Below are 11,655 nucleotides of genomic sequence, written 5' to 3'. Positions count from 1 at the left end.
TTCGATCTCCTGACCTTGAGCAATCCGCCCACCTCGGCCTCCCAGAGTGCTAGGATTACAGGTGTGAGCCACTGCGCCTGGCCTCAGTCTTTTTAACAGCAAATTTTATTTCCTATTTGTGATTTTCATAATTTAACTGAAAATAATTTAATTATTTCATAATTTCAAATTTTAAATTTTATAATTTGTCCTTATAATGGACAAATCTAGGTAATTTTCATTCTTTTCTCTATAAAAAATTAATGAGAAATAACCTAGGCAATGCTTTCATACTCTGATATTTACAAAAAATTTTGTTGGTTTTTTTCAGGAGTATGCTATAAAAATTGATCATCCTATTGATGATTTGGGGTTTTTCTTTTTGAAGAAAACCTATTAAAGCTGTCTAAACATAAGAGAAGTGCCTGTAATCTCAGCTACTCAGGAGGCTGAAGCAAGAAGATCGCTTGAGGCCAGAAGTTTGAGACCAGCCTGGGCAGGATAATGAAACACTGTCTCTTAAAGAGATAAATAAATAAATATATGTAAGAGAAATATCCAGAAGAAAATATAAGTCTTTATAAATAAACAATGTAGCATCTCTGACTGGGAAAAAAATTTTTGAGTAACTTAGAGAACAAAGCCGCTGATTTTTTTAAAAAATTAAATAATTTATAGATTTCTGGGTGTGAACAGATGTAATCGAAATGGGAATTAATTGTAGAATACATTGATTTTTTTTCTGATCAATTTGCTCTTAGGCAATTCAGTTGAAAACAGAGATTAAAATTTTAAACTATGAAATATTGTTTAGTTAGCAGAGTAGTTATAATTTTTTTAAGGCTCTTGCTCAGGCTGGTCTTGAACTCTTGAGCTCAAGCAATCCTCTCACCTTGGCCTCCCAGCGTGCTAGGATTACAGGCATGAGCCACCTCTCCAGGCCAAATAATTTAAAATAACTCAAATATATTAAGGGAAATAAAATAGTCTGGGGGGAATAAATTCATTAAAATAGCTACCTAAGTTCCTCGCCTCACATTTCATTCTTAAAAAATGGTCAAAAATGACTACTGGTCAATAAAACACTGCAATACTTTTTGACTTATAATAGATAAATTCTACAATAAAAAATGTGTAATTAGAAATTTGGAATAATCATTTTATTATTTTCTTATTTGGCCAAACATTTTTTCACCAACTTTGTGGTAGAAACTTATACCAGATTTGTGGCAGAATTCTTGGTTGAAAGTTATTGAGGCCCAACTTAAACTAGCTTAGGCAAAAATGGAAATTCACTTATAAAGGTAACTGGGAAGTCCAGCAATGAAGCTGGGATTCAGGCACAGCAGTATCAGGGTTACAAGTACTGTCTCCAGGCTCACTCTGATTCCATAACTGAGTTCTTCTTCCCTGTGTATGCTTCCTTTTTTCTCTCTGGCACACAGTTTCTTTCATGTAGCTAGACAAAATGGCCTTTTGCAGTTCCAGACTTACACAGTCCAACTCAGCAAATGTAGCAGACAAAAGCACTTCTCTTTCCCAACATTGACTGAGCCAATCTGAATATCTGGGGAGAGACAGTGTATGGAGCCCCCAAAGTAAGGGGAGTGGGCAAGCTACAATGAGATAAGTAAAACCATCAAGAAACTAAAAGCCTAGTGGAAAAGAAAGACAAAAGCAAACAAATTGTTATAATTTTATAATGCTGTTGACTGGAGTCCAGAAAAATGAGCGGCAACTGTGTGTTTTAAAAACTGATTAATTGCGGGTATATACATATATAATGAGTGAGATGTGCACCATCTGGGGGATGGTCATGCTGGAGACTCAGACTTGTGGGGGGAGGGGGGGAATGGGCATTTATTGAAACCTTAAAATCTGTACCCCCATAATATGCCGAAATAAAAAAAAATAAAAAAATAACCTGATTAATTGGGCCAGGTGCGGTGGCTCACGCCTGTAATCCTAGCACTCTGGGAGGCCGAGGCGGGAGGATCACCCAAGGTCAGGAGTTCAAAGCCAGCCTGAGCAAGAGTAAGACCCTGTCTCTACTAAAAATAGAAAGAAATTAATTGGTCAACTAATATATATAGAAAAAATTAGCTGGGCATGGTGGCATATGCCTGTAGTCCCAGCTACTCGGGAGGCTGAGGCAGGAGGATTGCTTTAGCCCAGGAGTTTGAGGTTGCTGTGAACTAGGCTGATGCCACGGCACTCACTCTAGTCTGGGCAACAAAGTGAGACTCTGTCTCAGGAAAAAAAAAAAAAACAACCAACTGATTAATTGATTTAGCCATTCCATAATGCATACATATTTTAAAACATCATGTTGTACACCATTAACATATACAATTTTACTTGCCTATTAAAAATAAATAATAAGCAAAAAAAAGAGAGAGAGAGAGATTCATCACATGATAGAAGGGGCAAAATAAATAAATAAATCAATGATTTTAAAAAGATTCAGTCTCCCCTAATTAACATCAATGTTTCATAGGCTGAGTAAATGCATGGAATCTTTTGACCTTTATACTTCATTTCTCTTAAGTGTAACATTTTCTTGTGAAAAGCTCTGCAATTTACTGTCTCCTACTCCCACCTCGCTCTGTCCCCTAATCTCCAGAACATGAGAAGCTTATTCCAGCTTTTTACGATGAGCAACATTATCTAGTTAGTATAGTTCCCCCAAATGTGTTGAGTTTATTTTTCCTTGTGTTCCTGTGCGCATTACCATCAAGATTGCGATTGTACTGGGGCAGGGTGGGGCTGCGGGTGGCCAAAGCACCACAGTTTCAAAAGTCAAAATTCAGGCAGTCTCATTCCACAATGCCTTTTGGAGTACATATAAAATCTCAGATGTTTACATTGGAGGATGCTTTAAAAGTAAATATTTATTCCTACTGCATAACGAACCAAAGGAAAAAAAAATAAAAAACAAAAAGTAAATATTTAAATGTTGAGACATCCCACCATGGGATTCCAAAGAGAAACGAATAACAGACGATAAATTGCAATAATAAAAATAAATACAGCTAAAACACACATAAAAGTTGATTCATTTAGGTAGATTCCTTGGAGGCCAATCGGTATTTCAATGGGCAGTGATAACAGAGAATGATTTTTTAGGACACCCTAAGCTGATTACTGACACAGAAACATAGACGGTGAATGTAGGCCTTTTAAAAGTTACTTTGATTTCTATAGAAAAATAAAACATATTTTTATAGCCATTATCCAAGGCACTTAAGGACAATAGATTGCACATCCATGGTGATCTCAAGTGAGGAAGATGGAGAAATGATTCATTTAAAAATGCACTTATCCATGGTTTCCTTAAAAATAGGGAGGGCAGCTGGAATCTTGGACAGCATAAACACGATACAGTGAAATTACTAAGTGCATTCTAGAAAATAAAAAAAAAAAGCTTGAAGAAGCTATAAACAATTTAGTACTTTCTCTATGGGGAGAGTCCTGTCTATTTTAGAATGGTTCTGGTTTGTCAGATGTGTATTTAAATATGCAAAAGAGTAAAGAGTCTGGCTCCTGGCAGGGGTATAAAAATCCGTGGGAGCAGTTAGGGAAAAGACTCCCACGGAGGTGAGGCTCCCAGACTGGAGGGACTGAGGGTGAGTTAGTAAGGATTGGAGTCCTGCTGCTTTAGGAAAGCAGGCAGATTCTGCAACATTGCATACTAGTTTGCAGCTAGTAGAAATGCAGAGAAGATAGACGACCCTAAGGCTTTGCCTAGGATTCACAGAAAGCAAGTGCCCTCTCTGATCGCTCTGACACTGGGTAAACAAGGTTGTTTAGAGCTGGCATCAGGAGAAAACCTGCTTGCTCTGAGTCCCCAGCGGGAGTGGTTTTTCTGCCTGAGACAGCCTGAAAGCAACTTTAAGGTCTGTCACTCTCATTAAATAGAATGAGCAGAATCAAGTTCGGTTTAGCGGTGATTATCATCGTGCAAACATAATAGGGAGGTGCTGCTTGTACGTCCCAGGCTCTGGCCCTTTATATCCTGTTCTCACGTGTACCGCTTTGTTTAGCGTTAGTTGCATTTAATAAAGATTTTTATTTTTGTAGAGAAAGCATTACAAAATGGATTGTGTGCTGCATCTGCCCTCTAATTACATAAGCTCAGTGTAAACCTGATCTATGCATCAAATCCGGCTGGCTTGCTGAGGGTCTCCACCAAAATACTCACTGCCATAGAGGGAAGGAGAAAAAAAAAAAAAAACAATCTTTGTACAGAGGCTCTACCCAAGGGACTTGCTGTCCCTGTTCCTGGGGTTGCCTTTTGCAGTATTAAACAGAGTACTAGCCATTAGTGTCTGGACAGCTTACCTACCTACAGATAAATGAGAAGGTGAAAATGGTCAGACTTCGCGGGACTCCTCAAGTTACACGAGAATCACAGGGTCTTTAAAGTAGCATCTTCTCAGATATTATTTATAAATCATTAAATAATAAGGAAATGACAAGTGTTCTGAACCAGTGTTAATAATAAGGAATGACAAGTGTTCTAGAATACTGCTGATGAAATATCAATTAGAACTTATAACAAGAACAAATCCGAAATGATAATTATTGTAAAATGGAGATGTACAATATAAAGACTTGACCCTAAAAGCTAATCTTGCCCAGTGACCTGGTGTCTCCCAACCAACAGGCAGGCAGATAACCTAGAAAGGCACATGCAACCTTACATGTACCGAGATTTGTGAACCCCAACCTATGACAGACTTCATCAGGGTTGCAGAAAAGTGATGGAAATGGAGATTTCAAAAATTAAGGCTTCAAAACACACTTATTTAGTTTAATTTTAAAAAATGCAATGAGCAACACCTTTCTTATTTTTAAACTGACTTTCAGGATATACTTATCTAAGAAATAAATAGGCTAGAGCTGAGGTTGATACATTTTTTTTTTTCTGTAAAGGACCAGATAGTAATTATTTTAGGCTTTGAGGGCCATACACTCCCTGTTGTGACTACTCACCTGCCTTTGTAGTGTGACCCCAATCATAGGTAATATGTAAACATATAAGAGTAGTTGCATTCTAATAAAACCTTATTTATAAGCACTGAAATTTGAATTTCACATAATCTTCAAGTTTGGTAGATCACTCTTCTTTTTATTTCTTTAACCATTTAAAAGTGTAAAAACCGGCTAGATGTGGTGGTTCACACCTATAATCCCAGCACTTTAGGATACCAAGGTGGGAGGATCTCTTGAGCCCAGGAGTTTCAGGCTTCAATGAGCCATGATTGGGCCACTGCACTCCAGCCTGGGTGACAGAGCAAGACCCTGCCTCTAAATAAATAAATAAACAAAAATAAAAAGGTAAAAAAAACATTTTTGTTTGGGCCTACAAAAAATAGGCTGTGAGCTAGATTTGACCTGGGTGGTAGTTTGCAGACATGAACCCCCTCATTTCCATAAACAAAGGCTGATGTAAGAAAACAGGACCCACCCAAGAGAGAGAGAAACGGTTGTAAGTCTTAATACTAATTGAGAATTGAGGACTGTATTCACTCTGGGAGTGAGAGATGAAAAGAACAAATAATCATTGAAAACCTAGCACTATACCAGGAACTCTGCTAGGGTTAACACAGCTTCCTGATTTCCTCTTCACAACAATGCTATGGAATATTACATACACATACAGTTTTCTTTTCATAGATGGGGAAACTGGGACTCAGAGAAATGAAATAACCTACCTAGAGCTGGTACCCAGCTAGGATTTAAGCATAGGTCAGTCTTTTCAGAAAACCCTAAATGTGGTATCTTGACCTTAGAAGAACTGAGTTCATAGTGAAAGCCAGGAGGAGGAAGAGTTACACTCAATTCTTGCACTTGAATTGAAATTCAAGAAGCAAGTGCTTCAACCCCGAGGTGAACAGAGGCTACGTGAACGAGAGAACAGATGAGAGATGGCAAGAATTCGCCTCTCTGCCAGGTCAGCAGCCACAGAGGTCTCCCCCAGTCCACCCAAACTGACTTTAGGATGTTCTCCCCCACCCCGGTCTGGTTGGTTTATCCATTGGTAGGACAGACAGCCCAGAAGTGAAGCATTAACAAACCTAATTTAATTAAGGCCAAGCCAAGTAGCATGTTAACCCTCATGCAAGCATACAAGAACTAGGGGTATTGTGTTGCTGTTCTAAGAGAAGGCATGTAGAATGACTTCTGTTTATTTTTCTTTTTTGTTTAACTCAAAAACAGAGTGGCATAAATTGACTTCTAGACAGTTCCTTTTTTTTCCCTCGCTTTTTTTTTTTTACAAATTTAATATATATTCACTTTGTAGAAATTTTAACACAATATAGATAGGAATATAATTTAAAAGTATCTATATTCTTATGTATCAAGGTAATCACAGTTAACATTCTTAGTGTAATGTCATTTAAATCCTTCTAGCCTTTTTTTCTAAGCACATATACATGTTTTAAAGTGGAAGTATGCTGTGCATATCATTTTTTATACAAATGTGTTATGAACATATTTCTATGTCATTTCCCAATGTCTGATTTGCAAAATGTCCCTAAAAGCAAACCAAAAAAGGCAAAATTGTTTCTGCAATTCTGCACACTGTATCGGCTCTTCAGATAATAATGATGCATATTAGATCATACACAAAGACTCTATAAAGAAATTCAGTAGAGAAACTGGGTTCACCTTGTCAGAGTCTCTCAAATTTATCTAATCAGGATCCTCTAATAATATAACATTTGGAAAATTAATAGTCTATGGTATATCCTTGGTGAAAAGCTGTTCTACATCATTTGTGATGAATGCATACTATACCATTATTATTTAAACAATCAGAGTTAAATATTGAGATTGTTGTCAGATTTTCACTATTTTAAAAAATACTATTATGTATATTTTTGCAGTTAAATATTTGCAAACATTTATGATAATTCCTTGGGTATGCCATTGTTTTGTCAAGTATATGAACATTTTTATAGGTTTTTAATCCTACTGGCCCAATTGTACCCTAGAAAAGTTGTGCCAATTTGTATTCCCACTAGCAATATGCCCTTCTCTCCCAATTCCTTTTTTTTAAGAGACAGCATCTCTCTCTGCTGCACAGGCTAGAGTGTGGTGGCCCAATCATAGCTCACTGTAACCTTGACCTCCTGGGCTCAAGCAATCCTCCTGCCTCAGTCTCCTGAGTAGTTGGACTACAGGCATATGCTACCAAGCCCAGCCAGTTTTATTTCTATTTATAGAGACAGGGTCTCACTATGTTGCTCAGGCTGGTCTTGAACTCCTGGACTCAACAGCTCCTCCCACCTTGGCCTCCCAAAATGCTGGTATTACAGGCATGAACCATCACACCTGGTCTCCCCAAATTCTTGACAAAAATGAGTGCTTTATGTTTTTCAGTTTTTGCCAATTGCATAGGCAAATAACTATATGTATTTCTTTGACAGCATGGCAAACATTTAAAAAGATGTTTATTGGCTGTTTTTATTTCTTATTTTATAAAGTGTCAATTTATATAATTTGCCAGATTTTTCTAAATGTGTTCATTTTTCATATCAACTTGTAAGTTATATATTAACGAGTTATATATAATAAGTTAATCCTCTTGATGTGCATTTTTCCATATCCATATCCATACTCTATAACTTTGTTTTGGCTGATTTTTCATCTGTAATAGTTCCACATTTTTTAATAGTTTCTACCTTTAGTTTTGTGCATTTGAATCCTTCCCCAAATCGTGATTTATGAATCTTCATCTGTATTTTCTTTAAGTGATTTTATCATTTTACTTACAATCTTTGGTATATAGTATGATATGATTTGAATTTTTCCTAGATAATCTTTTGGCTAAACAAAATTTATTGGATAATGTATCCATTCCCCACTGATTTGTGATGCCATTCCTATACAATATATTAAATTCTTATACATTCTTATGCCTTCAAAATAGACTGTAATTCTTGATAGGGCAAATACCCCTATATTATTTTTTCTTTGTAAAATATTCCTAGCTATTCTTGTAAATCAGGGTTAAACTAGCTTCCTACAATGAATCAAGATGTTCCACCACTTCCTTTTTTTTTTTTTCCTTTTTTTGGGGGTGTGTGTGGGGGCAAGGTCTTGTTCTGTCACCCAGGTTAGACTGTAATGGTGTCATCACAGCTCACAGCAACCTCAAACTCTCCGGCTCAAGTGATCCTCTTGCCTCAGCCTCCTGAGCAGCTCCTGGGATTATAGGCACATGCCATCACACCTGGCTAATTTTTCCATTTTTTTATAGAGATGGGGTCTTGGTCTCACTCAGGCTGGTCTCAAACTCCTGGCCTCAAACAATCCTCCCACCTCTGCCTCCCACAGTGGTGAGATTATAGATGTGAGCCACTGTGCCCAATACATTCCATCATTTTCTATGGTCTACATTCTAATAGTCTGAATTAAAGGAAATATTGGTTCCTTTAAGGTTTGAAATATTCTGCCTATAAAATTATATGAGTGCCTAAGTTTTCTGATATTTGTCAACTTTTTAAAAAATGTATAGTTTTTTAATCTATACAACTGTTCCACCCATCAAAATTGTTCTCCTAGAAGAGCCATTTTTATCAAGATGTCCAAAATTATTAGCTGATTATAGTTATATCTTTTTTTTTCTGTTGTAATGTGTATTTAGATTTTCTCTTTTTCTGGTTTGCCTTTGTCAAAATGTGTCTATTTTATTGGTCTTTTCAAAGATCCACTTACTGGATTTATATGTCAATCCCATTTTATTCTTTCATTTTTTTCCTAAATATTATTCATTTTGAGGCTTCTTGAATTGATTGCTTGGTTTACTTTTATTTTTTTATAGATGATAGATTAACAAAGCATATGAAACTCTAAATTTTCTGTTTCTAAGTAGGACTTAGGGAATATTTTGGATAGATATATGCTTTTCTCTATTTTATTATCTTAAACTCTGATTATAATTTGTATGTTCTCTTTGATTTAAAAATTATTTTAAGACAGTATTTTAATTCCTAGTATTTTTAGTTTGTAAAAGTTATCCTTTTATTATTAATTGCTCACCAGGAATGTGGTCTACAATATGTCATTTACCATTGTATTATATTCTATGTGTTTGTACAGCTTCCATGATATTTAAAAAGAATGTATATATTATTAAAATCCCCTTTCTTTTTTGGGTTTAGACTGATTTTCATCAAATTCTCCTGCTATTTTTTGCATTTTGCTTTATATATTTTGATGGAAGTTTACTAGGCATTGTTATAACTTCATATAAAATAAAAAGTAATCCACTCTTTGACCCAGTTATATTTTCCTTAAATTCTATTTTTTTCTGATATCAATGACTACTCCTGAATTATTTTATTTTTGTTGGGCTTGGCCTTGTTTTATCTTTCCCAACCACTGTGTTTAAGCATTGCCATTTCATTTTAGGTGAGTCTCCATTACATGCACACGTACACGCCTCACCCCCAAACACACATACGTGATTGTTTTTGATCCCAATTCAGAAACTAACTTTTAATAAGAAAGTTTAAGTGACAAGTGGATTCTATTTTCCTTCTTATTTTGTCTTTGTTTTTCTTGTTTTACTTTTCTTTTTCTCTTTTGTTGTGTATTGATCAAGTCTGGTTTTGTTTTCATTTTCTGCAAACTATGCAAGACTTGACTATACTTCCTATTTATAATTTTTCACCTCCCAATTACTTCTCCCCCTACCCAACCAGATGTCAGTTTCCACCATTGTAATTAAATGGCCCTAATGAGTCACCAAAGACCTCAGATTCCTAAATCCAGGGGATGCTTTTCAGCACTGGTCTTACTATTCTCCTTAGGGCCACTCCACACAATGCACAACCCCATCCCACCCCTTACCCCACCATTCTGTGATTTTCTGGGTTATGTTTGTTTGTTTGTCTTGTTGTTTACTGAGCCACCTTTCTGCCTCCTCATCCTCCTCCCCCTCTTCGGTTCTAGGCTCTAACCGATTCTCTATGTTCTTTCCCCAGGTGATCTGATCCACTTCCCTGGCTTCAATTACTATCATCTATGACTATGACCTCCAAAATCTCCAGTCCCGATCACTTCTTTGAACTCTAACATACACAATCTCACTCTCGACATGTGCAGGTGATATCTAACAGACACTTCAACCTCGACACGTCCCGGGAAGACCCCACACCAGCCCTCTCCTCCTCCCTTTTCTCCCATCCCCCACATTGCACTCCAGCCACCTGCTACTCAGGCCATAAACCCGAGGGTCATTAGTGAGCTTTTTAGTCCTTGACCCCTCACATCCCAACATCACCAAGTCCAAATGATTCTGCCTTTGACATATTTCTTAGAACTATTGACTTCTTTCCACCTCCACCGCTGACCACCTGGTCTAAAAGACCATCATCTCTTGCCTAGACAGATACAACAGTCCCCTCACTAGTCTCCCAGCTTCCACTTTTTTTTTTTTTTTTTTGAGACAAGGGTCTTGCTCTGTCACCTGGGCTAAAGTGTAGTGGTGTCATCGTAGTTCACTGCAACCTCAAACTCCTGGGCTCAGGCGATCCTCCTGTCTTAGCTTCCTGAGTAGCTAGGACTATAGGCATGCACCACCCCATCCGGCTAACTTTTCTGGTTTTTGTACAAATGGAGTCTGGCTCTTGCTCAGGCTGGTCTCAAACTTGTGGGCTCAAGCGATCCTCCTGCCTTGGCCCCCCAAGGTGCTAGGATTACAGGTGTGAGCCACCACACGTGGCCTCAGTTTCCACTCTTGCCCTTCTAAATTCCGTTTTCCACCCACCCTTGCTGAACTATACATCGGATGATAGCGCTCTTCCACTTTAAAACTTTCAACAGATTCCCCTTGCCCTTAGAATCAAAATGAAGCACCATGTTACCACCTACAATAGAAGTCCCTTGTGATCTGGGCCCTGCCAACCACCCCTCTCTCCCCTCCCTTCCCATCCTCTGTTTACATTCCAGCCACCCCAGCCTTCCCTGCAGTTCCTTCAAAACACTGGTCACTTTCCTACCAAACTCCTTCCACACTCCCTCCATGGCTTTGTGAGGCTGGCTCCCTGCCATCAGGTTTCAGCTTAACTGTTTAGGCCCCTCTGGGAGACCCTCTCTGACCACTCTCGGTCTCTAGTAACCTCTCCCCACCCCCCAGGTCACTGTCAAATCACCCTATGTTATTGTCACCATCATGCTCATCACTCTGAGATTATGTGGATAATTTGTTATTATGTGTTTTCCTCCACTAACATATAAACTCCTTGAACACAGGGACCCGGTCTGTTTTTCACTTTTGTGTCCACAAGGACAGCAGTGCGTGGCACTAACAGGTGTGTGCAACAAAATGGATCAAATGAACATCACAGTCCAGTAAGTCCCTGGGCTGCTCTGATGTAGGCACAGAAAGACAGGGTTGAATTCAGCAGATCCAGATTTAAATACTGTCTACGCCACTTATTAGATGTGCATCTTGGCCAGTTATCTGGTCCTAAACTTCCTCATCTGAAATATGTGGATAACAACAATTCTACTGTACAGAGCTGCTGTAAGGACTAAATGAGAAAAACCTAAACACTTGGCACTGTGACTAGTATACAATAAAAACTTAATAAATAATAGCTAGTATATATGTACATAAAGTACACACACACATGCTCACTTTGGTGCTCAACTTTGCTT

The sequence above is a fragment of the Microcebus murinus genome, chromosome 12, assembly GCF_040939455.1.
Source record: "Microcebus murinus isolate Inina chromosome 12, M.murinus_Inina_mat1.0, whole genome shotgun sequence".
Classification (NCBI taxonomy): Eukaryota; Metazoa; Chordata; class Mammalia; order Primates; family Cheirogaleidae; genus Microcebus; species Microcebus murinus.
Note: the sequence above shows the minus strand (reverse complement) of the source record.